This window comes from Uranotaenia lowii, chromosome 3, assembly GCF_029784155.1.
Source record: "Uranotaenia lowii strain MFRU-FL chromosome 3, ASM2978415v1, whole genome shotgun sequence".
Taxonomy (NCBI): Eukaryota; Metazoa; Arthropoda; class Insecta; order Diptera; family Culicidae; genus Uranotaenia; species Uranotaenia lowii.
In genome coordinates this window covers 219,817,277-219,844,582 of record NC_073693.1, presented here as the reverse complement: position 1 = coordinate 219,844,582, position 27,306 = coordinate 219,817,277, and the positions used below count along the sequence as shown (strand labels likewise).

At 34.1% G+C, this 27,306-nt stretch overlaps 1 protein-coding gene and 1 non-coding gene across 3 annotated transcripts in view; one reads left to right on the top strand and one right to left on the bottom strand.

The window, feature by feature from the left end:
* Positions 1-27,306, top strand: part of LOC129750849 (trithorax group protein osa-like) — a 340,339-nt gene that overhangs the window by 251,843 nt on the left and 61,190 nt on the right. The window lies entirely within an intron of this gene.
* LOC129758832 (U6 spliceosomal RNA) lies at positions 13,055-13,160 on the bottom strand. The gene has a single exon (XR_008740080.1). It is a non-coding gene; the product is annotated as a U6 spliceosomal RNA (small nuclear RNA).

Here is a 27,306-nt window from a genome sequence, read left to right as displayed (position 1 = left end):
CATCAAAAAGTTAAATCTAACGCGTGCCTCATAAATTTTATTTTGGTGTTCTTTAATTTTCAATCACACTACTAGTACAAAAAACAAAAACACCAACTCAAAACATCGCAATGTCACTACCAAATACCAACATCTAAGATTTCTTCATATTGGTAGCCTGCAAAAAGGTAACCAACGAGTAGCACGTTTCCACAACTGCTTTGAAAGTGTTCATCGATATGTCACTCAGTTCCCCGCAACGAAACTTGAAGCTCTGCTGAAAATGAAACACCGAATGAACCGTATTGAACCGGATACTCTTCCATCGGGTTTGGATTTGCTTCCGATTCATGTGATTCATCCAGTCGACCCAGTTCCAGTGATGGTAGCTTTCCTCGATGACTTCCTTCTGATCGTTGAGCGCCTCAATGGCACTGGACATCAGGAAACATTCCATCAGAAACACAATTGCGAATGCCATGGCCGTCACCACCTGATAGGTGAGTCCGATGTTGCTAGTGAAGCAACAAACTGCCAGGAGGCTTTCAGTTGTAAAAACTTGCAGCAGAAATAGGAAGGAAGTCATCTTCCTCAGAGTATTGACTATTTCCGAGAATTCTTCGTAATCGATCATAATTTCCCGGAACTTACTGTCATAACTTGTCCAAAAATACTGCTCAGCTTCAAGTCCTGGGGCCATACGTTTTTTGGTTTCTTCCGAAGCTCGCTGAAAAACCGTAGACAACTGTTGAGCAATCACTTGAATCTCCCACACGAAACCGTCCAAAATGGCCAAAAAGGTCAACGAAATAACCCATGAGGCATGGTTCCAAAACACCAACGGAATCCCGTACACCATATCGATCAAATCCACCAACCACTGCCAGCTGGGTCCAAGATCCACTCGAAAGTGGAAGTAATCTTCCCTGGCAGCGAAGGCCCAGATCAGTGCCGAAATGTTCACCGGTATTACGACCAACAGGTTTCTCCTCGACAGGCGATGCAGTTGCTGCCGCCTCAAATCTGCCTCCAATCCACCACAAAATTTCTGCTTCCTACCATTTAAGTATGCCCTCAAACGAAGAAACAAATTGTAGTTGACGTCGAAGGCGATTAGTTTGATCATCGACAAAAAACTGTAGATGAAGCACATTCCAATACGAATTGCTAGCTCATCCGGCGCTCCAACGGCATCGGTCATATCCTCGAACAGCGGAATAAGCTGCAGGGCACATGTAAACATGAGGGAAATGAAGGCGGCCTTCAGCAGGAAATCCTTACGACCTCGAAGTCCTATCCCGGCCGTGCATCGTTGGGCCCAAATAAAATGGCTGAACAAATCCGGACATTCGTCCGGTTCAACATAGCTTTCGTATCGATTTCGAACGACTTGAAGCAGGGATTTCATTGCAACCTTCTAGAGATTACTACAGAGAACTGACCAAAACGAAATACTTGAAGCTTGTAGAGCTTCGGTTAACTGTCTACCGACTTTTAAAGCGTTTTATCTTCTGATCTGGAACTGCTACTACGTTATTTTTGATATAAATAATTCAGCTTCCTTAAACTGAAAATTCCTTTGAATTTTCTTTCTTTAGCATAGAAATTTTTCCTAGCTTCCGCTTGGAGCCTTTAATTATAAGCGTTGCAATTAAACTGTCAAACATTTTGCGTTGATTTTAAATCCATGTGCATTTTAGCTAGAACAATCACAGTTGATTGTTGCAAAGATTTTCAGAATCTTTCAGTTGCTGATGTTACAGTTCTTCAGTGAATTATTCATTTGAGTAGTCTAAGTGTATTTGAAAATTACTAGTTCAAGAAGACTTTTTTTTAAACAACACAATCATGCATAGGATCTAAAGTAAACTTGATGTTTCCTCGATGGGATTCTATTAACTTAACACTTAGCGTACATCTTTCGTGGATATTATGGCTAGTATCTTGCAAATGCTTAAACCATCAACCCACAGAAAATGTCTATGTAAGCTGTGACCAGGATTCGATCTCAGGACCATTGTCTTAGAAGACTTGAACCCTATCTTCTAGGCTACGGGAAGTTATCGTTTTTAGTTGTTTTAAGTTCCCTTAACTTCCATGAAATTTGCCTTTGACAAACTTGCAAACTTGAATTAACTGTATCTATTACAGCACGACCTTTCCTATGAAAAATCAATTGGCACTCTTCATTAAAAAAATTTATTTGTCGAATATATTTCATGCTTTCCAAACAAATGTTCACGTATCAATCTTTCAGTGAATGTGATAGGATTCGCACTACCAAGTACTAGAAATCTAGGAAAGGAAATAGCAACTAGAAATTTGGAATTAAAACCTAAAACATAACAGCTGAGGGGACTCCTCGAAAAAATATCTCGAATAGTTTCACTCGAATATAGGCTAATGGAGCCCCCTATAATGAGTTTTGTAGATTTTTTCCTGCATTTATGTAAGAGCATTTTTTTTCAAAACTTGCTGAAAACTGAGCTTATGGTTTGGAATATTTTAAAAACAAGAAACAGAAACATTTTAAAGTGATAAGAAAAAATCTTCAAATCAGATTTTGTTTAACTTTTCAAACAAAGTTCAATAGCTCGAAAAATAAAATTTTAAAAATATGTTGAGATAACAGCATTGTTGTTTTGTTCTATTTGGCACATTTTTTTAGAACATTTGGTATATGTAAGATATAGCGAAGGAATCAAGTATCCCCAGGGATCAAGTACCCTCACTTTCCCCTACTCAATTAACAGTTTTTGAATGAAAACTTGTAGCACAGAATAGATAGAACAAAGAAAAACATCTCCCATTTTAATTAAGTTCGAATGTCTTACACAATTGCAAAGTATATTGCTTTAAATTTAAACTTTATAGTTATTTGTGAGGAATTTGTAATTCACCTGAACCTACCTAAATTGATTCAAAGACTTTACGAAAAAAAATCCTGAATTTTATCCGAAAAATATCAGAAAAAATTCCGGGAACTGTTGAAATTAAAAAAAAAAAAATTAAGAGAAACATTGTAAATCAATGGGAATTAAATAAATAAAACCGTGAAATCTAAAATGCACGCGTTATGAGCACAAGTATGAGTATAAATAATGCAAAATTATTGTTAGCTTTTATATAATTTTTGAAATCGGCGAAAATCAATTTTAAAAAAATTCTTTAGTTGCTTACATCGGTCCAATCGACCGTACTGAGATTCTTTTTTGAATTTTAATTCTCATTTCTATCTCAGATCAGAAATTTCTACTATTGATTCTGATGTTCTTCTCCTTTCAAATTTTTCTTACTGAAGTAAATATCCTGAATTTAGCATATATCTTTCCAATAGATAATTCTCAATTTTTTTTCAATACAAATATAAATTCAATTAATTGACATTTTCAAATATTGTGTTGTATCTTAAGTTTCATGGTGTTCTAAATTTTGGGAACTCGAGATCTTTGTTTAAACTTCAAAACTCATCTGATTTTTGTTTATCATTACTGATTATGTGTATTCAGCATGCAATCTACATTCTGAGTTTATGTTTTCAAATTTATTTTTATCACAATTAGAAAAACTATTTGACGATTTTTCTGTTTCCAATATTTGATGCGAAATTGGCTTAATCCGGCACTGTATGTGAGGTAATTGAATCAAAATAAGCAATTCAAAACCAAATCAATGGGAGCACAGAGAGAGATTGCCAAAATGCATAACTTATTGCAACTCCTGGCATTTTTATGAATAATTTACTTAGTATTTGGTCAACTTATTCAAGTTAAACTCTGGTTTTGTTAATGTCTGATTTTTAAATTACAAAAAAAAGTTCAACAAACATAAGACATATTTGAAACAATGCTGTCAATCATTCTATCATAAGGTTGCCAGAATTTTTTAACACGTACCCGGGCCGGACAAATCCGGGCTATTTTATCTGAAAACCTGGCGAAATCCGGGCATTTGATTTTAAAATGTCGACCAAAAATCCGGGCAAAATTGGTAAAAAAAACCCAAGAATTATGCAACACAAATCAAGAAAAAAACTTGAATTTGTTTTTTCACCAGCAGTTTTTAAATCGTATTTTAGGCTTTCAAAAAACATCTTATGATTATTGTTATAAAACTTGCTTAAAAAATTTCGTTTTGGACGCATAAATAAACATTTTTACAACACAATTTGTTCTTTTTTTTTGGAAAATAAAGTGAATAAATCCGGACAAGGCTTTTTTAAATGAAATCCTGGCAACCGGGCCGGGTCGGACTTATGTCAAATTTGTTATTGAATATCCGGGCAAACCCGGATAAAACCGCGCAATCTGGCAACCTTATCCTACCATGAATGGAAAAAAAAACTTACATACTAGAACGAAAAATTTCAATCAAAATGCTATAAATGCGTCTGGCAACTTTGCCGCCTGTCATTTGTATTTCAAGTTAAAAATTTACTTGAATGCTTGAACAACTTTGACAAAAGTCTTAGTATACGTTGAGATCAAAGAGAAAAATAATACATAGATGAAGAAAAATTAGCATCATTTTCTTTTGCGTACAGTAGTAAAAATAAACTTTTGGACCGAATGTTAAAAAGGTCCTTAATTAACGTTAAACTCCTATCAAAAAGAAAAAAAAAGTCCTTAATTAACAAAAAAAAATCAACATCTAAAAGAAATTTCCTATGCTTCATTATAAAAACATAGATATTTTTATCAGTGTTGTCAGTTGAAAAAAAAATTCAATGTAACTTTTTACTCACTCCACACACATGAAGCCGTTTGATGTTTAGTTTTAAGTTAAACTAAAAATAAATTTATTTTTACGGTTTCTGATTTTAAATATTGTATTAACTTAGTAATTGAGGTGAAAACTTAAAAGGACAGCCTGAGTATTTTAACAAATTGAGGATCTCTTTGCAGTCTTGGACAAAATTGTTTAAAATACGATTTGATGAAACTTTTTGTTGGACGTTCAGTTTCTAAAACATTCATCATTCGAGTACAGTGTAATATATGAAAATTACCATAAAATCGTTTTTTTTATAATAACTTTTCTTGTATTTTTATAATATTAAAAATATTTTACAAAGTTGTTTAGACGAACTTTATAAGCATGTAAAATGTAAACCTTTAGAGTTATATTTAGAAAATGCTAAAAAAAATCGGCTATTTCAGTCACAAATTTACGAACAATCGGCACTTTTCGGTAGCTTACACTATATATAGGTAAGGTTGCCGGATTTTGAACAAATTTTCATCCACAGAACACAGAATTTTGGAAATGTTCACAGAATTCACAGATTTGTTTAAATTTTGTACGTATTTCCAAAACTATAATTTTTATGACATCATAAATTTTAGATGTTTAACTTTGTTTTGGTGAAATATGACAATTTTGGTAAAGTTTATCGGTTTTTCTCAAGTATAATTTAAAATAAGACTCATTTTTTTATGATTTCTCAAAGAAATTTATGCTATTTCTATCATAGAAAACCATCACAGGATTTTTGGGTAAAATCACAGAAAGTTAGAATTTTTAATCGCAAAAATACAGATATTTTTTTCGGAAACCTTGTCGGGATTTATAATCCATCGGGAAAATGCAAGAAAAAGTCGAAAATTCCTCCAAGAAATCGGGAATTTTTGGCTCAGCTGCTCAGTGAATATATCTAAGTGTCTCAAATGTTCCAGGACAACCGAAAAATTATGAAACTTACTCAAACCATGTTTTAAAAAATCAGTTTGAAATTTCCAGCCAACTGTTACCGAGAGCTTGCTTGTAGAAATATTGAGACATTTCTGTTTGTATTTTTTTGCGATCTTTTATATTTCAACTTCCATCTAACTTTGTCAGAAGTCAGCTATTCGTTTTTACCTCAAAGAGATTTCTTGAATCGATGAATCTTTAGATAAATATTGAAACTTTAAATAAATACGTAGCATATTTACATGTTTTGAGGCTTATTTTCTTATTTATGCTACATATAATTAACATTTTGAACCATTAGTGGATTTTTTTAACGAATATTTGAGTCGGTTTTGCTCAGGCCGAACTGAACGCCATCGCCTCGAAAAATAATGAAACAACAGCATTTGAATCTCATTTACAAAACCAGAAAATTGAAAACAATTGACGGCTATCAGTTTATTAGATTATTAAAAACTACTGATCCTTACAATTCATTACATTTTTCATTTTAGTAATGATTTGTACATTCAACACTGAAGTTCGAAAAATGCTGATCAGGCTTAGTTCGGTCTAGTCGAATTCCGTTAATTTGTTCTCCGGTTTAAAATAGAATTCAGCAAATATACATATTAAGATGAAATATTAAGGATTTCGAAATGTAAACTTTGGTGCCATTGCAGTTGTATGGATAAAATTAACGAGGAACCATCGATTAATTTCCAACCTCAATTCACACGGTGAAATCAAACCAGTTTTTAAACTGAATCTATGTCTTAAAAATCAACCTATTTTCTTTAAAAGCATAGGGTTTTACAAAGTTTATGAAAAACATTCACATAAGATTCAAATAAATCACTTTTTTTGTGACTTAAATTTACCTATCCACGGCTGCTTTGAATCGTTTATACGAAATGTGCCATTTAATGAAAATGATTTTTGCTACAATACACCTTTTCATCATATTCATACTCTTAAATACAGAGTTCCCAATGAAACAAAATTCTCTGAAAAACAATAGTTTTCAGATGGTAAATTACTTATTTCCTCTAATACAAGAACTGCTTTAAAAAAATCATAAATTACCAAAATCGGTACTATTTCTGTTTAATTTCATACTTTGGGCATTTTCTCCTTGTGCTAAGGCTTTTTTCTAAAAGTTATTGTTGACTAATTTTTAAGGTTTTCTTGATAATCTAATATATAAAGATGAGTTGGACTATATATGTTTGTTTGTTTGTATGCACCTTATAGAAATCCACACCACTTAACCGATCAGCCTGAAATTTGGTACAGTTATGTGTTTGAACCATGGTAAGGTTTTAGTAATAGTTTTGAGCCCCTCCCACCTAAAAAAAGGGACCCTCCCATACAACTTACGTTTGTATTCCCACAAATCAAAAGTCATGGCACCCGTTTTTCAAAACCGAATTTTCCTTTTGGCGGGGTTGTTTTCACCATCACCATGGGCCGGGTATTAGAAACCCATGAGCTTTACATAAGGTGCGGAGATATTTTGATGCTGTCACAAATACATCAGTATCTTCAGACTGGTGTGCATGCAATGCGGTCTGATTCGCATCAATGACGTCATAACAGTTGTTTGGGTTGCAATTACGGAAGAGTTTTTGATTTAGATAAATTTTTTTAAATGAAAAAATGACCAAGTGCTGAATAAAATCCTGCAAAATTTCGCAGGTCGATGCTAAGAAGCAAAATAGAGCAGTGAGTTTTCATCAGCTACCGAAGGAACCCGCGGTACGCAAAAAATGGCTCGCGTTCTGTGGCCGTAAGGATGGATCCGGCATATACGTGTGCTCCCAGCATTTCGAATTGACGGAGTTGGTCAATGTTTATATGGAAAACGCAAGGAGGGTTCTTATAAAATCTGGTAAGTATTTCTAACTTAGGCCATTATCGCAATATTCTTTATGTTTCGTTTTTTCTCTCAGCTTTGCCATCCGTTCGTTGCCCTCCAACTGAGTCTGCTCGATCCATCAGAGCTAAAGTGAGGAACCGGAAGCAAGTAGTCGAAGAATTTCTACAGAGAAATGCAAACTTGGGGATCAGTGGAAGTCATCGACTCGATAACAATATCTTCTAAGATGGTTATTCCACGACGAGGGAACAATCCACGGTAAAAAAAACGCGTTCTGTAACAACCGAATCACGCTGAAAAAAGCCATTCAATACTCATTTTGAGATGGGAAATTCTCTCAACAAGGATATATGTTTCACCTTTTATACGAGCGTTCACTATTTTCAGTATTATAGTACTTTAATCATATTAATTTGACAACTTTTCTAGTAAACTATATTACGCACTGCAGCCCCGATGATGTTATGACGTCATCACTGTAATACACACAATGTTTACGTTTTTTCGATCACCTAAACCACGGCAAACCGAGTTCATCCACACCTTATGTAAAGCTCATGGATTAGAAACGACCATCCAAAGTTCACGTGTACTGGAAAGCAATTCAAAGCTTGCTGAGCATAAAAAAAATTTAATGGAGAAATTTTGGCGGGTGTTTTTCCTTCTTCTGTTCTATGCACGTGGTACCGGTGCGAGGCATTTGATTGCAATAATGAGCCTTCATTTAGGATAGAAACAACTATACACCTTATAGAAATAAGTGGTTAAAGATCGACTAGAATATGCAGTGTGTAAAGTATGGATACATTAATTCATGTTCATTATGAATTGACTTATTCAGTTGAATAACTATTAGGACTGAAAACTAAAGTTCTAGCTTTTTGGAACCAACAATTTTCAAATTTTTGAAACTCCTCATAGGGAAAAAAAATAATAAAACTGAGGGTTGTAAGTTCAAGGCTGCGATTTAAAAACTTTGATTGCCGTGTAGGAATTTAATTTACAATAGGAATTAATCAATTAAACGTTCATTTTATGCAAAAAGTTAAAACCAAATTAAACGCACGAGAATGTTGGCAATTTAATCTGAAGTTTTTAGTTTTCTAGAATTCAATTTCATTTGTCAATTTTTAAATTTTAAGTTTTTATTGATCATCGATGTGTTCGATTCTACCATCCAATTATAAGAAAACTAAAAAAACACATTGAAAACATGCAGAGGAAGTCTTTTATAAGGTTTCAGAGGAAATCTATTTAGAAATAAAACTTAAATAGGTTTTCCATTCTACGGGGAGATCTTGAAAAGAGGTCGTTTACATTTGTTTACAAGCTTAATACTTTGGATTTTCACTAGATAACACATAGAAAAGATTAAAATTTTTTTATCATTTGATGATAATAAAAAGGGTAATGCAATTCAAGCTTCCTAAAATGGTGGGTGGAAAATAAGGTTGCCAGAATTTTTTCCGAACGTATCGAAACCGGACATATCCAGCCAATTTTATCGAAAAACCTGGCAAAATCCAGCATTTGATTTCAAAATGTTCAAATATCCAGGCAAACTTGGTCAAACCGCGGAATTATTCAGTTAAAATAACGAGAAATATGCTTGCAATACTTTTTTTTTCAACAAACCACATCAGCAGATTTTAAATTGTTTATCAAGCTTCCAAACACAAGTTATGATTATTTCTAAAACTTGCCATTTAAAACTTCTATTTGAACGTAAAAATGAAAAATTTTAATAATTAAATCTCAGTTTAAGTTACGTTTTAAAAATATTGTGAATAAATCCTGGCAAAATCCGGGCTTTTTGCAACAAAATCCGGGAAACCGGGCCGGACCGGATAAATCCGGGCAACCTGGAAACCTTTGATTGAAATGTTTTGTTTGTGATAGAAATGATAAGCATTCAAGGGAAATTAGTTCAAATTTCCATTAGCAAACCTAAAAACTATTAGTTCAATAATATGAAAACGGTAATTTTTTTTAATAATCCCAATTAAAACTTTAAGAAGACTAACAAAACTCACATAGCTTACATGACCAAACATGGTCCAATTAGTTATGATGATGAACAAAAAGCTCACAAAATTTCAAAAAGTCAAATGACTCATTTTGATTTATGTTTTATGTGAACCCGAGCAAGGCCGGGTAAAATCAGCTAGTCTAATATATAAAGATGAGTTGGACTATATATGTTTGTTTGTATGCACCTTATACAAATCCACACCGCTGAACCGATCATCCTGAAATTTGGTACAGAGATGTAGTTGAACCAGGGTAAGGTTTTAGTAATAGTTATTAGCCCCTCCCACCTAAGGAAAGGGACCCTCCCATACAACTTTCGTTTTTATTCCCACAAACCAAAAGTCATGGCACACATTTTGCTAACAGATTTTCGTTTCCTTTGGCGGGGTTGTTTTCATCACCCCCATGGGCTGGGCGTTAGAAACGACCATCCAGAGTTCACGTGTACTGGATAGCAAATCAAAGCTTGCTGAGCATTCAAAATTTGAAAGGGAAAATTTTGGCGGGTGTTTTTTGTCATTCTACTTCAAAGCTCGTGAAACCGGTACGAGATATTTGGATGCCAGAATATGCCTACATTTTGAATTGAAAAATCTAACTAGCCTGTTAGGAATAAAGATATTGACAAGAATTGTACATAGTGTTTATCAAAGCTCTTTACCGCCGCTGGGGGGCTTTGAGGGTCTACAAAAACAAACAGTGAACTGAACAGTGAACAATGAATTGACTTTTTCAGCTGAACAACTATTTGGGCTGAGTGTTGAAAAACTTATGAACCGGTTTCCATAAATTCTAGCTTTTAAGAGCCAGCCATTTTAATATTTATGGGATTTTTCATAGAGAAAGAAAAATTTATCAGATTCAGCATTCAGCCTCTTAGATAGCCTTCGAGGAATTCAAACGGGGGTTTAGAAAATTGATTAAGAAATTAAATCTAAGGTTTTGAGTTTTATACAATTCAATTTCATTGGCAAATTTCTAACTTTTGAGTCATTTTTGGTCATCTATGTGACTTGACAACATTGATCACTTTTCACAATAATTAATGGGATGATTGTGTCCAACAATGGAAACATTGAAATATAACTCAAATTAAATCAATATATAGCATTATAATGATAACTTTGGTTCAGAGATAGTTTGTTCTCGATAACTTCAAAAAACTATTAGTGGAACTTTTAACGTTTAAGAAGAATTACTCATAAAGCAGTGTGATTTTAAAAGCACACATACAATTGAAAACATGCAAAGTGAGTTTTGAACATAATTCAACAAGATTCAAAAGTCTTTTTTGAAAATTTAGATTTAAGTTACTAAAACTTGAATAGACCATTGTACAGGGAGATAATGTAACTTGAAAAGTGGAATGATTTCCAAAAAAAGTTTTTATTAAATGGGGGATGTGAAAGTAAAAAAACAGTTTTATCAGCTGAAGATTTCAAGTAAATGCTATTCAAGCTTCCTTAGAAATGGTGGGTAAAAAAAATGTTTGTTATGATAGGATGAACAAGCATTCTAGGGAAATAGTTTTAAATTTCTTAAAATACAAACAAATTTTTTTTTTAATTATGAACACGAGAAAAACAATAAATAATCTCAATCAAAACATAAAAAAGACTAACAAAACTTACATAGCTCACATGGCCTAAAATTGGTGAAATTTCTTATATCATATGATGAATACAAAGCTTCCAAAATTTCGAAAAGTCCAACTACTAATTTTGATCTATATTTCATGCGAACCCGAGCAAGGCTGGGTAAAATCAGCTAGATAGATATAAAAGTGTGAAGAGTAAGGGCCGGTTAGAGTAAAAATTGAAATCTCAAATATGCTCTAATTTCCGGATGAAAATGTTTAATGTTTAAAAGTTTTAATGACTTTTCTCATTTTCTCAATGTTTTCTTCACATGCGATATAAAAAATCTCAATGTATGCTGCTGCATATAAGAAAATTCTCTGGATTCAACTTTGACCCAGATCGCAATGCGACAATTTTTTTCCACCAGAAGAATCAGTCAAGAGTTTTGAAATAACAAGAAAAATTTATCTTCATTTAATTTTATATCTTTTGATAATTTTTTTGGGGTTCCCAGATAATTATACACATCTGATGTCTAGGTATTGCAATAATTGAACTACAGTACGAACAAATTATGTTTTTAAAATAATTCCTACCAAAGCAACCAAAAGTCCCATGAAACAGGTACAAAAAAGCTTACTCAGCCTCAAAATTTCTCGTGAATAAACCTAGATCATGAATATTGTGCAATGTATAGCAAAAAATGTGTTTTCAATTAAAGAGAACCTAAAAATCTGTGAAGCTCACTTTTTTTTTTTTTGTTATTATTAAAGTTACTAGTGGTATTTAATGTAAGAATTTTGAATTTTTTAACCTTGGTGCGCTTTCTTCACAAATCTCAGGAAAAATAAACCTGACAATTTTGAGTAATAAAAATAAAAATTCGACAAAATTGCGACTTTCAAGAAGCGATGTGCAATCATTTTTTTAATAATTGTAACACATGGTTGTTGCAAATATGATTTTTTAGGTATTTTTTTCTTATTTTCGGCTATTTTGAAAAGGGTTTACACGTTTTTATAAAAACCATACTTCAAGTTTCGTTTAATTAATATTTAAAATTAAACAATAAATTCCAATAAAATGCTTGGTTTATGTTTTTTGTAAACTTTGCGCATTAAATCCTTTTGATAAGAAATTTAAATAGTTGGTAATCAAATATGTATGAGTTTTGTAATCATATTTATTAATATTTTATTATAAAAAATTCAGAATTTAAAAAGCAAAATTCACCCTAACATGGGTTCAAAAATTTGGATTAAGATTTAAATTTAGAGCTTACATTAATACCGCTGGACTGAAATTCTCAGAATTTAGATTAATATACCAAATTCATAATCCAGCAACATCATACAGGCTCTGAAAACGCATTATAAAAATAATAATGAGTCCCTGAAAAAACCTTACTCAGTATTCAAGACGAGAATCGAAATAATATTTCAGAATGCTTATGAAAGATAAGATTGAGCGAAATCTGTTCTCAAAACTGCGTAAGAAAAAATTCAATTGAAATATCAATCAGTAGCAACGAACATCTATCTCAAGCTATTTATGCCAAATTTTAATTTGAAATCGAATTATGAATCCCAATTTTAAATTAAGTTTTGGTTTATGGATCAGTAAATCAATTTTGCCGCCGCCCGTGGTCTAAAAGTTAGCATTTAAGTCTTCTAAGCCAACGGTCATGAGATCGAATCCCGATCACGGCATACATAGTACACTTTCGGTGGGTTGGTGGTTTTAGCATTTGTAAGATGCTAGCCAGCCTTCCTATCCTCGAAAGATGTACGCTTAAAGTTAAGTTAATGGAATCTCTTCGAGGAAACATCAAGTTTCATTGAGATCCTATGTGTGTTTGAGTTCGTTTTTTTTAATTTTGGAGATGGTGACAATTTTGACCAAATTTTGCATGATACTTTTTTTTTAACGCTTCACGATTTTGCGGGTCATCCTCGCGCAGGGCCATGCTAATTTTCTCTGTATCGTTCCAATTTTAGTATATGTTCAGCCGAAGCTTGAACAAAAGTTAAGGTTATAATAGAATTTTTTTTTGCAGCTTTACTTTCAACCTGCTAACATTTTATTTTACGTAAAAATCCCATTGAACATTTATATAAATGTCTTCTATTTTGATAAAAAAAAAACATTGTTAAAAATTTGATTTATGTTATTTTATACAGAGGAAATCAAAATTTTCAATCTTAAACCGGGAATTTGAAAATGGAAACTCGCTGGCCACTCTATATACTTTCAAGCTCCAAAACAAGTCTTAAGGATCTTCTATTCAGCTTCAAGCGGCCTTTTAATTCAGCTTCCAATAAAATCGTAAAATTAGCCAAAAATTCTCTCTCTTTCTCAGCATCGGTTCATATCACCTTCTCTTGATTGCTTACTGTTTTCAGTGCATGGTGCCGCCATGATGCTACGCGCCGGATTTCAAACTCGACAAATTGCTCAATTGCATCTTTCCTACATTTCCTACATATATCGCATAAGAATGGTCACTCAAGTAGGTACCCAATTAGTTGTTGGAAAAAAAAGTTGCCCGGTTTGGGGATCGAACCCCGACCTTCGTGGTGAGAATCGAACACGCTACCACAAGACCACGCCTAGATGTTGTTCGAACTGAAACCAAAACTCGGAGTGGTGATGTGATTTTGAAAGCACCTCAACCAGCACCGTTTTGAGCATTTTGTGCCCTTTATGTGACTTAAGTTCCTTACAACGTACCTATAAATCACTTTTGCAACTTTAAAGTTCATTAATGAGTACATAAAGTTCACTCATGGGAATTGGGTAGTTGATTCTCTTTGCCAGCCAATATGAGACTTTATTCAAGTAAATATGAGACTTTTGATTGCTTGGGTATGATCATAAAAAGTGTCCATATTAAGTTTTTTTTTTATGTTTTATATCACAGCTTCTACAAAATGGAATGAGGTTTTTAGTAGAAGCGTGTGTATTTAAAACCGATAAACGTGCACTTTTCTTTACATTTTTTTTAAGCGGAACGCTCGTCAATATATTTTACGGATTGTTCACATCGCTTGTTGTCAACGTTCGCTGGAAAAATTGAATTATACATTCTATCATACAACTATCAGTCTTTTCCCCCTTGTATAAAAATTAATATTACAAAATTTGACTACCCCGTTCTTCAGGATGAGAGTGGGCAGCTGATTATTGATTTTTTTTTCTCTTGCAACCAATGCCCCTCGCTCTCGATATTGGGTCCATCGTTATTATTCAGTTTAATAAGTGAGATAAAAAAAAGAGTGTTATTATTTATGATTTTCCAAACGAATAATTAATTTACCATTGGAGAACATCGCTTCATCGTTTGCTTTCTTTTTTCTATTTTGGCTCACAGCACACGCACAGATAATTTCGCAGAGGCGTTACTGTGTGATGGGTTTTTTTTTCGAAAAACCGCTTCAGTAACATAATTTCTGGCACAAAAACTCCCAAACATTTTTCAAACCCCAAAAATTTGTTGAAATTGGGGTCAAACTCAAGGAGGGGCAACGAGAAAGGACGCCGCCACTGCCGATTTCGCGATAATTCGCACGCGTCCGGACATGAGCCAGGTTTTTTTTTTGTCCGTTCTGTTCGGTTGGCAATTATTATCCTGTAATTAAAATAATGCTCGCCAACCGCAGCGAAAAGGATTTAGTGAAATATAAAATTTATTTGAAAAAGAGCTCGGGTGCGCCAAGCCACACGCCGATCCATAATGTGGGCTTTGCTGCCCTGGGTTGCCCGTGGTTGTTGTGCTCCGTGTTTGTAGTCTTTGTTTATTTGTTGCTTTTTCGTTCTTTTTTTTTCTCGGAAAATAATTTGATTTTGCGTGTCCCAGGGAAAATTGTGCACAAAAAAACGCTGTTGTCTCGTTGTTGTGGTATGTATCCGGGTACATGTGTGGGTGTGCGATAACTGCATTATGCGCCGGAACTTGGTGACCAAAATTTTCCGTTTGAATCGTTGAAATTGGTGCGCAATTGTGCGTTCTGCGGTTAATTTTTTTGATAGCCCGACATTTAATATGGCTTGTCAAATGAGGGATTGAAGCTTCGAAGGAGCAAAAAATTTGAGACTGTCAGAGTACTCGGAACAAAAAAAAAAAATCATACCAAACATATTGAATTCTTAGTTTCTACATACAAATTTCAAAATCAGAGACACATACAAAATCTTTGAAAATTGATGAAATCCACGAAGACCCAAACATAGGAGAAAAATGAAAAAACCACAGTTATTTATGTAAAGCTCGTAGTAGCTGTTTTTGTTTAAAAAAATAAAAATGGTTTTCTAACGGTCGCCATAGAAGAAGGACATCTAGCACACTTAGTATCATTCCCTTCCGTTTCAGCTCCAAGAGATTATCCACTCATTTATTTAAATTTGTATATCCTGATAAGAAGAACCTATCAAAATTGTTCCTCAAACCTACTGTCTGAGATACTAACTCCCCCCTGGCATACTTTCCCTTTAAAGTTTATGTTTATATGTACCGAAAACATTGCTTTATGTACTTACACACTGAAATATTGCCAGAAAATATATCTTTTTTTTCAATCACGCTTAAGTAGGTTTTCAAAATATTTTGTCAAGATTTCAAAAAGCAATATTATTTAATGCCAAAAATATGACATATCCTGTTTGAGAGAAGTGACACGAAATTATTTTTTCAATTCGAAATGGACTCTAATTATATCATAACCTTCATTAGCTTGCTTGATTTGTTTTGCACTGGGCATCGATTTCCCAGTCCATTTTGAGGTCGAAAGATCAAAAACTACTACTATTCATTACCCATAATTATGTGACGAAAATTGCAGGACAGCATTTTTTAGTCACATTTTCAATCGATAAATCACATAATGAAATTCCTCCCAGGCCGAGTTTTATTCACTGTTCCTAGAAACATTGAAAGTTCCTCCCCCCCAGGACAATGCAAAATCTCGGCTAACCGGCCGGACATTCATTCCGATATTGTTTCGACTGTTCCTAGCCGCGGAACCCGGAACATTATGGGACTGCTGCAATTTTTATGATGACGCGAAAACGATAATTACCGCGCTTCGAACCGGGATAATCCAATTCTGGAGTGTTCTGGAACCGCCCCCCATCTACTCTCTAATTAACTGTTAGCGTCGTCGTTGTCGTCATTCATCCGTGTATCGATTTTTGATGATTGGATGGTGCAAAAGATGACTTGAAAAGTGTGGCTCATCATACTGACGCGTGCTTTCGTTTTTAGCTTTTGAGTTTAGAACTCAAATCGTATAACTACACCAGTGAGTGATTTTCATTCAAAATTCGAAGAACTTTAAAAGATGTCATGGGTCATGGAAAATAACGAATGAAACAGGAGATTGTGAACAGAAGAAATCTTCCTTGGAAGATCAAAATCAACATGGAACTGTATTGACAAAAAAAAATTAATTATAACGGTCTCCAAAGAAGAAAAATTCAACACACACAGCATCGTAACGTGGATTTCCTCCGTATGCCTAAAATTCGAGCCATTGATCGTTATTTTTCCTTTGAAATTGATTTTTCACGGTCGCCTTACACAGCGAAAAGCTATCGTAATTACAATTGAAGTTCGGTTTTAATTTTAAAACAAATATGATCACAATCAATCGAAATTCAATACTTTATCTTTAACTGTATTTTTTGTAAATATTAGATACATGTTTCAGTATCCGGTTCCTGTGACTTCCTGAAACAGGAAAAGCAGTGAAAAACATTCAATCTTACAATTCACAGTAATGTAAGATTTTGTTCAACGTAGTACACAGAATACTTTTTTAAACACATTTTTTGTACCGTAATCCGGGGTAAGATTGATCACTTTTTTCAATATTTTTCGTTTTTTTTCTGTTAAGGGGAATGTGGTATGTTTCATAAATTTAAAACCAATACTGGACTCCTATGAACATAAAACATGGTTGCAGAAATTTATTAGACTATTTTAATTTTGATTTAAAAATCGATTTCGTTTTTGTTTAGAATTTGATGCCTTGGGGTAACATTGATCAGTCTCTATTTTGACGGTTTTAACGAGTTTTCGTGATCATAAAGGATACAAAACACCTTCATAATATTTACAAATGCTAGTTTATCAATTGCTAAGGCAGCTCGGAACGAACTCAAATGATATAAAATTAATCATGAAAATCTACAAAATTGAACACAACACTTTTGGTGGCTAAAAGATACGAAATGTGTAACTTTGGGTCCAGTGAATTCTGAGATTTTATCCAATGCTGAATTGTGGTGTTTCTTGGTTTAGATTTCTTCGCGGTCCAAAGAAAAACAACATCGCGGTGTTGAGGCCGAACAACAATTAAAATCGAAAGCTGGACATTGATGCTGTATAAATTAATTGGCTAAATTTTTTAACATTAGGGTAAAATACCTAGATTTCGACAGTTTTTGTTTGATTTTTCAAAAAGAACCATCTAAATAAACTATTTGACTAAAGTTTTTCATTTCAAATATGATTAGTTATATGAATCAGACTTTTTCTTCATTCTCTACATTTTTTATTGATCAAAAGTTTCAAAACAGCGTTTTATTATCCTTTTGCTGAAACCTCTCGATGATCTAGTTTTCGACATTCAATTTTAGTTTTCGACACAAAAATTTTTAGTTTTCGACAAGCATATTTCCAACTCCTTTGTTAGTTCAACAATATGAATATTTGCGTATTGGAATTGCTTGTCTACTTCACGGTGTTTTTTTACACCAAGGAAACAGGATAAACATACCGAAGAAGATGGGTGTCAAAAAATAGATTATTAGGTGAATTTTCAGCGCTAGTTTTCGACAGCTCAAAAACAGTTGAAATTTCATTAAATTTTAGCAAAAATATAAAATAAATTACCGAAAAGATTGATTTCAGAACCTTTTATGTTGCTTTTAATCAAATGAAAGGGGGGAATGATTCAAAATCATTCTTATTTGGTCGATAGCATTGAATTTAACAGGTGATTTAGAATGTTACTTTTAAATTATTGATTTACTACTGTAGCTTGAGCCACCAAACGGAAAGAAAGGCTTCATTAAAATTTTGTCGAAAACTAGCTCCTGTCGAAATCTAGAGTATCTACCCTACTTTAAAAAAAAAATTCTGAAAAAAATGAAATTTTGCCTTAATTAAATTATCTAGGCCCTCGCACTATTCCCCTTTAATTTTTCCTATAAACTTTACCAGTTTCTAGCCTCTTGTCCTAGACTGGCACAGCTCTTGGAAATTGTCCCTATTTTTCGAATATCAGAAATTCACCTCAAAATAAAACAAAAACTATACCAAAACTGTACATTCACTAAGGAAAAAAGTTGAATTTTTACATAAATCAACCTGCTGCTTTTAAACCCCAGCAAGAAAAAAATTCATTACCGTTCATTTTCCGCTTTGCGGCGAAATAAACCGAAGTGGCCCTCCTCGGATTTATTTCGCTGTGAAGCGGAAAATTAACATAAAAATCACTGGGACGCTTTGATTTTATCAGAAAGGGTGTTTTTGCGCGTCTTCGAAAAAATAGATATTTCAAGATTTTGAAATTACATTCTTACTCAACTTATAGGTTTTTAACGTAGAAAAAAGTTATGAGATATTTTTACTTTAGACTTAGTTAGAGCAAGTTCACTGGTGTTGGTAAAAAGTGGTAGATCTTGAAAGTGTTTTTGCATGGTAAAATTTTCAAAATGTGCAAAAAGTGACAAAATTTCTACCTTTTTCTCAACACCAGTGAACTTGCTCTTATTGCTGATTATTTGTAAAATTTCATGCTGATCAAAGTAACCCAGGTAACCAATGTTACCCCGACAAGAACAGTTAACAAAAAAAAACCTTTTTTTCAATCTTTTCTATTGGCGATTTGCAGTTCAAAACGACATTCAGAGGGCACTTCGATCAAAATGATGAGGGCTCAAATGTCAAAACCATTAGTATTTTTCGAAAACGTCAAGAAATATTCTAAAATTTCGGAGTTGTTTTTTTTATTCATAGGGATTTTATTTGAGGAAATGGTAAGAAAGTGAGAATTACACTATCGTTCATATATTTAAAACCTGTTCGTTTTTGTATCTGCGTTAATTTTTAGGTTTCCGGTAAAAAAATCGTGAAATGCCAACTTACAGCGGTCTGGGAAGTACGTGCTTTGGAATCAAAGCGTGTTTTCATAGTTATTAAGAAACCACTCGTAATATTATAATCTCCAACATTACTAAATGTACTGAAAAATTTATAGGATTAACATATTTTCGATTTTTAGATTCACGTCGAGTTTGAAGAAATATAACTCTGGACAGAAAACTAAACGCCCGTTCCAACAAACATTCAGATCATAAATGTAAAAGAATAAAAAAAGAGAAGAAAAGAGAAAAGTGCTAGAGAACGTGTGTGAAGAAAATCGTTTTCCTGCTTTCAACATTCAATTGGCGAAACAAGGAAGCTGCTTAAAATAAAAAAGATATTTGAATTTTATGGAAATAATTTTGTGCGAATGTCGTTTCAAATATGTTTTTCAAAAGATCATTCGTCTTTTACTACCTAACAGCAATTGAAAACAAGCACGTGTCCACCAAGGCATTCAAAAACTATTTAAAATATAATGCTGCGGTTTTTAAATGTAAGAAACTCCTCCAAAATTACAAAAAATAAAGGATTAAATAAGGCATTTGAGTTGAAATGTAGAATGTTTAATTAAAAGTTCAAGACTTGAAAATAATTTAGATGATGGAATCATTAAAGAAATAGAAATATTAAACTTTTTTTAAATTAAAGAAGTTGGTTGAATTTTTAAACTTCGATTAAGGCTAGTAAATTGACTTATAATTCATAGGAATTTCGCAAGGCTAAATGGAATAAGAATTGAACAAAATTTTTATGGCAACGAATTCCAGAAGGGTAACGAAAAAATGCAAAACTTTCGTTGGATAGGAAACTCAAATAAAATTTTGTGAGAAGCTCATGATGATTTTTTCAAATATTTTATTTGGTTTGTTTTCCAAATTCTGAATCATAAGTTTTATATTCTTAAACTTTAAATATCTTTAAATATCTATCTCTTAACTTAATGATTTATGAAGCAACATTAGGAACGGAACAAAACGATTGAAGCTCAACATCAAATAATTCTTTAAATTTGTCGATAATTTGTGGGGTTCTAAAATTCAGCTCAGTTTGAAAATTGGTAATCACTAATCTTCTGAAAATGGTTTCTCTAATGTAGATTTCCTGCTGATTTCAAATTGATGAGTTTTCAGCAAATGTAATGTGAAACATAGGTTGACTGCTACATAATTCAAGCTTAAAACCTATGTTTTCTAACGTATTAATTTAATGATGTCTTCAATATCGATTTCAATCGATGCAGCATCCTCGCGGTATGAATCTTAAAATTTATAAATTGAATTTTGCCAAGAGAACCATGAAAACTTCACTTTCTCATATAAATGGCATAGAAATCAGTAAATTAAAGATTTTCTTAACTGATTCAGTCGTTAAAAGTGATAATTTTAGAGTTTCCACAAAAATCGTAATTTTCTGAACAATTTTTATTTTCTGCCATGTTAAAAAAACAGCTATCATCACCCTTTTGTTAGTTCCAGGGTTGCTAGCGAACCGGGAAAACCGTGAAAACCGGGAAAAACTTTGGAATTTCAACACTTCACCGGGAAACCGGGAAAAAACCGGGAATTTTGGCACCTCACCGGGAAAAATGACATGTTTGAAATTTTTTAAGGGAGTTTCAAAAATATTTTGGGAGTATTTTTTTAAGAGTCTCGATATAGATTTATCTCATAAACGCTTATATTCGTTCATTAGTAAACTAACGAAGTTTGAATCGCTTTTTTAACAAATTGCGGAGAAATATGAGTTATCTCGTTTTTTCGCTCTCCGCAAGTGTGCTTCACTTACAAGCATAACTCAAACGTTATAAATTTAATAATGAAACTATTATAGACAAAACGAAACACAAAACTAACTATAGTCGAACCTGGATAAGTTAGAGTCCAAAGGACTGAACTTTTTTTCTCGTTTAAAGAGGTTTCTAACTCAACCAGGTTCTATTTTATAGAGGGTCAGCAACATACAAATGCATTAAAGTGATCTAGAAATGCAACTATTCAATGTGTATTTGATAAAAATGCACCCTACACCAGTTGATGCATCAGTTCGAAGGTTTCTGAATAAGTTTCAATATGGTACAAAAGTGTTTTTTTCCTCTAATTTCCTTGGTCTAGTCAGGAAAACGACTCTAGCTTATAGAGGTTTTTCACTCTCACTTGAAGAGGTTTTGTGTTTTGCAAAGCTTGAGACTTGATGACTGATCTCACTATAGAGGTTTCTCGCACATCCAGATTCGGCTGTACTAGTTTTAGTTTCGACGTCAAATTATTCAGTGTTCGATATACATATTTCATAAAATTATTTTATGCGAAAAGCAAATAATTTAGCAGTGTGAGACGTTTTTGAGCAGAGCTATACCTCTTTTTCACCAGAAAAAAAATTGGTTTTCCAATGTTGTTGTTGTTGTTGTGTATTTCTTTTGAATTGACCTGAGGAGCGGAGCATTACATCGAAAGTGTTAATTTTTTAATTCATTCTACGTTAAGCTATTGCTTAAAGTTTCCGAAATCTAAGGTCTTAACCCTGATAAAAATAATATACTACACTCGAACAATTAAAGCTCAGCCATGTCTTATACACGATTTCTCGCGTGAGCTTTCATTACGTCGTGTAAAAAAAAAATGTAAACAAAGAGTTTTATTAAGAAAAAAATGCAAAACCTGACATAAACTTGTTGCAACTTCTTTCCATTTAGAATATTACAAACCTGGACAACATTTTCTATAAGAAAAATATAAATTTTAAAGTTAATTTGATAACTTTTTCAGCAGTTTTCTGTGAATTCTTAAGATGTTTCACACGACGTAATGAAGCTCAGGCGAGATTTATATATTTTCACAAACCTTAAGTTCAAATGACTATTACTAATGTTGTTAATTGTTTTGTGTAAAAAAAAACATTTTTTTCAAAAACATGTCTTCGAATTTTTTTTTGTCTTTATTAGTGACACTTTACACCGTTGAGGCTATTCGTGTCATGGACTTCGAATTTGTACAAAAAAATATAACTGCGTTTAGAAAAAAATGATTTTATAGTATGTTTCGAACACATTTCTATACAAATTATCCTTTTTTTTCTAGAACTTTATGCAAAATTCTTGAGAAATTATATTGGCTGAAAAGTACTACATTATAGTTTCAAGAACAATTAATCGGACTTATTTTTGCAAAATTGATGAAATTGCGGAGCAAAACAACGAATAGATGCCTCGTTTGTTCTATTTGTTAAAAAAAATCATGAAAACCTGTCAATTGATACGAAAAGACTACGTGTTACAAGACGCCGAAGTGTTTGCGATGATTTCTAACCGGTTTACAAGTTTTGGGATTCATTTATTAGAAATTTGAAGCCCTGTATGTTGTTTTTTATTCACCATGATTTTATATGAAAAACGAGTATAATAAATATCGAGAAGATCATCATGTATAACCGGGAACAAACCTGGAAAAAACCGGGAAAAACTTTGGAATTTCAAAACGAAAAATCGCTAGCAACCCTGTAGTTCCGTAATTGAAATCCAGATGGCGCTGCATGTCAAAAAGTTTTGCTGCAAATCGCCAATTGAAGTTTAACCCGTTAGGGTAATTCTTCCTCGAAAACAAAACCTAGAACCTTCCGTTTTCATCCAAAATTTTCAAAACCGATCATATATCCCGATGAAGTCAATCAAAAGATACCAATAATGAGTTCCAGTTTTTAAAACAGTTTGTTTGATTTTAATGATTTTGTAAAATTTAGTGTCAATTTTTCTAGATTCGAATCGTTATAAAATAACAAAGGGGGGGAAGGGTTTGCAAATTTGCACAGTTTTCTTCAAAATCGATCATTATAAAATTGATAGCTGACAAAACCGGTGATTATTCATAATGTGTGTGTTATATGTGTGAGTGGTGGAAAAGTATGCAAACACTGTCAAAAATGTCAACAAAGTTCAAATCAAGCATTGGAGTGAGGCACATGATCGGCAACTACGGAAAAGGGTCATCAGGGATGTCTAATCTTATACCAGAATTTTTGAATAAGCGAAAAACTAAGTGTAGATCGTTGAAATGTTCGAAAAAAAAATCTTCGATAAATGTTGCCTAGTTATAAAGTCATTCAAACCTAACCTCAAATAACAAATTTTTGCTAGTTCCAGAGCTCGTAAACTGTTTATCCGATGCCGAGACTATGAGACAGATGATTTCTTATGGACGACAAAACTTATGAAAACACCTATTTCACACAAGTTAAAAAAAACAGAAGTATTGGGCCAAAAAATAGCAGAAATTGAAGGAGTAGGATGCAGTCGCTTAAAATACAGATAAGACGAAATATAAATTTGAAAACTGATCAATAACATGACTATGACATGAAATGACAAGAATAAAGTAGAAATTTTCCGATGAATATTTTTTTTCCACTTTTTTCATAAATTATTATTATAAGATAACTTTCATTTGCTTCATAGAAAGTATTTTGATCAAACGAATGGTTTTTGAGTTACACGCATTCGTAACTGTCCCATTTAAAAATGCACTAAGCTTTATTTAACACTAGCTGACCCGGTGTGCGTTGCAACACCTTCCAAAAATAAATTAAATTTTAAGAAATTATTTAAATTTTGTTTTAGTAGGTATCATAAAAGCTCGGTTTATTCCAAAAACCTATAGAAGCTCCCCTTTACCCTTCCCATCTGCAAAAGCTGGTAATGCCGCAAATGAAGGTAGAGATCCCATTTTTCGTATTCAAAAACTCTCATATTAAATTTGGTTATATTGGTTGATAAGTTTAAAGCAATACATCAACATTTACATATATGGAGGCTCTCCACACTGAAAGGTTCTGTCAAATTCTATAGAAACATATGTACCTTCCCATGTCAAATTTGTTTTTTTTTTTGTTTAATTATTTCTATACTAAGAAAATGGGACCATCTCCCCATTTCATATGCACTAACTGAAAAAAACATGGTGTTTCAAATCGCCCGAACCGGCTCGAAGGACCACCATAATGTTGGGGCCTGACCGAATACCTTCTTTTGCGGTTCTAGGATCCTCTTCGACAGCAGGCAGCGAACGGTTTCGGGCAGTCCAACATCCGGGGGGGAAAAATTGTTGACGGGACAATCGACGGGCGAACAGCTGATTTATGGGGAGTTCCGGGCTGGGTTTTTCGACGATCACACAATAAATTATAACACACGCGACATAAATACAATTAACATATATTAACTACTTTAAACTTAATCTAACACACGAATTAAAAGTATCGGCCGGAGGACTACCTCCACTATTTTTCACGGCTGTTTGGTTGCAAGTGAAGACTGCTGTTTTGGGGTGGCGTCGACAGACCAACGTGCGATGTTATTCTCGTCGGGGCAACTCGACGTCTCTCATCTCGCTCATCTCGCACGAATTCAATCAAACCACACAACAATGCCGATGGTGTATTTCTCCGATTCTCTCCGTAGCTCATCGTGGCCAACTGAGTAGTGCGGAGGGCCTTGATGCCGATTCGCATCCAGTAGCGTACTTAGGGTTGCCTACTCGCCAACATAATCATAGATCCATTTCTCGTACCCAAATGATTTCCCATGTCATACTTGATTCCAGTTGTTTGATAAGTTATTGTTTTATGCAAAACAATTTGATGTGAACTCCCCTCTTCCCTAACTTTATCCCCAATTGAAGAAGAAAGGAGTCTCAAATATGCATATAACCATTTATCGTACCCCAAAACCCTCTCATGTCAATTTCTTTTCCATATGCTCGATAACATCTCGAGTTATGCGAAAAATTGTAACGGAGCCCCCTTCTCTCCTTCCTATCATCCACTGGAAGGAGGCAGCAGTACCAAATATTCATAGAAACATTCCTCGTAAAGTCGTTACTACTCAAATACCCTACCAAGCAAGATTTGGTTCCATTTGCCTTTATCGTACCCAAATACTCCTCCAAGCCAAATCTGGTTCTATTTGCTCGAATAGTTCTCAAGCTATGTAATAAAAATGTATAAAAGGCCCCCCTCCCTGCCTTTATCCCCACTGAAAAAAGGAGGGGTAAAAAATGACCATAGAAACATTTCTTGTGTTCCAATACCCCTACCTATCTTCCCACTGAACGGAAGGAGGGGTACCTAATATTCGTAGTATCATTCCTCGTACCCAAATACCACCCCATGCCAAATTTTATACCATTTGTTTGATTGGATCTCGAGTTATGCGAACAATTGTCTTTTTTTGGGAGGCCCCTCCATCCCTTCATAAGAGAAGGAGGGATCTCAAACCATAATAGGAACCTTCCCCTGCCTCTAATACCCCCATCTACCAAGTTTCATGCCAATCGGCTCAGTAGTTTTCGAGTCTATAGGGAACAGACAGACAGACAGAAATCCATTTTTATATATATCGATTGCATTCAAAATTCACCCTTTACTCCAATCATGAATTCTTGATATTGCAACGTAATTGGCATAAGATGTGAACGCGAGTTGCGATGATACGATTTGCGACCGCCGGCACCAGCTTGCGCTATCGTAATAGAAAAGCAAATAACAGTTTCTCTCAACTTGTTTCCTTGATACCATGAAGCTATGCAGGCTACGATTTGACGCTAATTTCTAGAATCTGTAACAGATCTTTGAAACAAAAACTATTAACAGAGAAATTTACACTTAAAAAAAAAAATCAAATAACAATAAGTAGAACTACATGAACCAAAAGAAATCTAAAACCTTCACTCCAATACCGATCGCAATGAATCACCCAAACAAATCGCTGTCGTCGGCACATGAGAAAAGTTCAACGTCCTACAATCTTCTGTCTCGGAACAAAACTACAACTCGACGACGTCATCGCTGCTTGGCGCGTCCAATGGCAGCAAAAGTAAAGCTCGCACATTATTGACACACCCCCATCTTGATTCGGCGCCTCCCCACCTCCGATTCCTACCACCAATTTCACCCAAAACCCACCCAACTCGAATAAGAATCCCTGCTCTGATGTATAAATAGATGCAGTTACAATTTCTTTATCATTCGTTCCGTCCGGAATTCTTCGAATGTAAACAAAACAACCGCAGCGACACGAGAGAAAAAATAAATAAAAACAGACAGAGAAGAAGAAAGAGGAAAAATCCCACCGCCAAGAATCCAAATATGTATGTAGCACTCTGTGCTGGGAATCACTTGTTTTCAAGTACGCGGCCTTGAACAATCAAGCGATAAATTTTTATAGGCCACTCGGCGATGTGTCTGTCTCTTCCGGGGCACGTTTTCGTTTCGCCATTGCTTTACGATACTTTTTTCCTACATTTTTTTTTTCGCTGTCTGTGCCTTCTATTCTCCATCTCTTGCCGCGCTGCTATACGCGTTCGTTCGTTCGGTTGAAACCTTATCATTCAAACGAGCACGCAGCCAGTGCCTCGAAACGTTGATTGAGAAAAAATGGGTTGGCAAAAGTTTGGGGCAAGAAGGATGAGGGGCATCAACGGAAGCTAAGCGGGAAAACAACCCGCCGCTGCACTTGGCACTGCATCGGAACGAATGATTTTTTCTGCTGCAGCCGGTCCGTTTGGAACCGGGTATGATGTTGATGGAGGTTTTTTTTTTTCAGTAGGACTACCAACATGAGAGCATTTGAGTTTTATTTATTTTTTCACACCGTGAACACTTCATTTGGTAAACAAATATCGTTCATTGCTGCTGCAAGCTGCAACACAACAATGTACGATAAGTTGCGCTCGGAAGGGAAAAAAAGTGCATCGAGCTGAAAATGCATTCCTACCTTTTTGTTTGCTTTGGCTTGTTGGAGCGAACGAAAACGGAACCAAGGACTGTAATCTATAAATATAGCGAGACGGTCGAGAAAGCTCGCCATCGTTTCCAATCTTGTGACATAAGAGAGATGTTATTTAATCAGTTAAAATGTTGTGCTGTGCCGCTCTAGGGCAACCACTTCTGTATAAAATTGTTCAGAACTTTTGCCACTCTTCTGGATCATCAAGCATGAAGATCAAAGATATGTTCCGAATGTACTGGAT